Below are 3,177 nucleotides of genomic sequence, written 5' to 3' on the forward strand. Positions count from 1 at the left end.
GACGTCTCGGTCCCGCTCCGGACAGGCCCAGGAGATGTAGCCTTCTCGCCCGCAGACATAGCACCTTCTGGGGGGCCGGGCCCACCTTTCCGGTGGGTTACTATCCCTTGGGGAATTACGTGGAGGAGTATGGGGCGGAGATCGCCGGCGCTCACGACCCATCCTTTCAGCAGGGGTGGGGCGGCTTGGCTCAGCTCTGGTGGTTCGGAGCATCTCGTTGCTAACTTGGTAGTTCTCCAACAGAGCTACCAGAGAATCCAGGGAGGTGGGGCTCACCTGCGCAGCATACTTTCTAGCATCGGGCGGCAAAGCTCGAATACACCGATCAATCACCAATCTTTGGATCCAGGGTGTCTCCCCGCCACTCATCAGCCAGCCCTTGGTAAGACGTAGCAGCTCTGCGAGCTGGGCCCTGGGCGGATGGCTGGCACAGTAGGCCCAGGCGTGGTATCGCTGAGCCCTAGCTGGTAGGCTGTACCCATGGCTTGCTAATATGGCGGCCTTGAGCTTGGGGTAGTCTCGTGCGTCCTCTGCTGGCAGGTCACGGCAGGCGTGCTGGGCCTCCCCAATGAGGAACGGGGCAATTATTCCTGCCCACTCACCGGGTGGCCATCGCTCCCTTGTAGCAGTGCGCTCAAAGAGCTCCAAATAGGCTTCAACGTCGTCCTCTGGGCCTTGTTTGGTGAGGACTCCCCCCGGGGCTCGAACCACTGCTTTGTCTTTGTCGACCCTCTTGAGCAGTTCCTTCATCGCATTCTGCAACTCCGCCTGGCTTTGCAAAAGCGCCATTACTGCTTGCTCCATACTGTGGTTGGGGAGGGTCTTCTATGCCCGCATTCTCCACCAATTTGTGATGTGCGGTCACAAACCAACCTCCCAGAGACAGTTTTGTTTAAAGTTCAAACGCCGCAGCGTTGTTTTATTCAGTCAGTTTTTCTGAATAAAGGTTAACTTAAAGTTCTTCCCGATTGGGGCTTCCATTGAAACAAACAAATTATCACTTTTTCCAAGTCTTTTTCATGTCTCCTAAATTGCCGCCCGATGGAAGCAGACCTTTCCCAGCAGGGAGCCAGCCACACCATGAGTCAAACACCGAGGTGCTATTTAACTCCAACACAGTGATTGCCAACCTGCCACAGCTGCCTTGGGGCAGGTGGCCACACCTCAGCCTGATTGAGGATAAAATTAGGGATGTACTTGCCTTCAATGACCACACCTAAAGAGTGGCGTAGTTTGACCTCCTGGTGCATGCTTTCACTGTGATGGCTGGCCCTCTGCCCAGTCTCACCTGTTCGGAGGTATTGTGATGCTCCACAATATATATATATATATATATATATATATATATATATATATATATATATATATATATATATATATATATATATATATATATATATATATATATATGTATATATATATATATATATATATATATATATATATATATATATATGTATATATATATATATATATATATATGTATATATATATATATGTATATATGTAGCTTGCCCATCACTGCGTAGCACGCCAATAGTCGTTCCCAGTATGATGAACTGTACCTGGAAAGGTACAGGTAAGGCGGGGGCGGACCCAAAGGTGCACAAGAAGGTGTGTTCAGTAGGTGTGACCTGCGGAGCAAAAAGGCTCAGTTGTCTCAGTCCTTCCACGCTCACACACACACACACACACATACACACACACACACACACACACTCTCTCTCTCATACATTCTTGTCCGCCTCTGCACCCCAGATTTTGTCCCGGCGGGTCGGCGTTTCTCGGCCAAGTCCTTCATCCTGCCCATCCAGCCTCACTGAGCCCCTGGCGGCAACAGAAGGGCAGCGGCCATGACGGAAGCGTCCACCAACATGCGGCTGAAGCTGCCCGTCGTGTGCTTCATCCTGGAGATCATCCTCATCATCCTCTTCGGGGTGCTGGTGGAGTACGACTACGAGACGGACGCCAAGAAATGGCACAGCAAGAACCACTCCGACTACGAAAACGACTTCTACTTCCGCTACCCAAGTGAGTGGCCTGTGCGGGTCTGGGAGGGTCGGGGTCAGAGGTGACTAAAGTCCCCAGAATGGACGCATTATACTAAAGTCCTGTAGAGGGAGCCATAGAAGTCGTAGGATAGATTTTTATTAATAACTCTACAGCTTGATGCAGACCAAACTCCAATCCGTTACATCTGGACTGAGGAGAACTACATTACCCATCATGCTTTGCATCCGCATAATAGGACTAAAATGAACAAACTAACTTGCAAAAAAAAAATGTCTATACATAGTATATATATTCATATATGTTTTTAGTCTTGAACAAGATGGGCCCGAGCTCATCCAGGATGGACTGAGGAGAACTTCATTACCCATCATGCTTTGCATCCGCATATTAGGACTAAAACTAACAAACTAACTGGCAAAAAAATGGTTTGTATATATATATATATATATATATATATATATATATATATATATATACATGTTTTAAATATTCAAGTTTCCCACAGAACTGCAATCTATTTGTGGCAGTGGGTTGATGACGCTGACTGATGTGAGTGTCATTTTTATGATAAAAAAGACAAAAAGTCTACAAAATGTATGACTACAAATGTCAACAACAAAAAAAGAAATACAAATGTCACTTCTTATAGTGTTTTTAAATGGGGGGGGGGGGGGGGGGAGGGGTGCACAGTAGCACCCGCTCCTCGGTGAGAAGAGCGATACGTGCTTTTCATATCACTTCAGTAACTACAGTTGGTTGCTACATCTGTAAGTGCAAGTTAAAACTGTACTATGCCAAGCCACAGCCATTTATCAACAACACCCAGAAACGCCGCGGGCTTCGCTGGGCCTGAGCTCATCTAAGATGGACTGAGGAGAACTGCATTACCCATCATGCTTTGCATCCGCATATTAGGACTAAAACTAACAAACTAACTGGCAAAATTTATATATATAAATATATATATATATATATATATATATATATATATATATATATATATATGTTTTAAATATTCAACAAGATGCGCCGAGTTTCCCACAGAACTGCAATCTATTTGTGGCAGTGGGTTGATGACGCTCACTGATGCATGTGAGTGTCATTTTTATGATAAAAAAGACAAAAAGTCTACAAAATTTATGGATACAAAAGTCAACCGAAAAA

The sequence above is a fragment of the Entelurus aequoreus genome, linkage group LG11 (genome assembly GCF_033978785.1).
Source record: "Entelurus aequoreus isolate RoL-2023_Sb linkage group LG11, RoL_Eaeq_v1.1, whole genome shotgun sequence".
In the NCBI taxonomy this organism is placed as follows: domain Eukaryota; kingdom Metazoa; phylum Chordata; class Actinopteri; order Syngnathiformes; family Syngnathidae; genus Entelurus; species Entelurus aequoreus.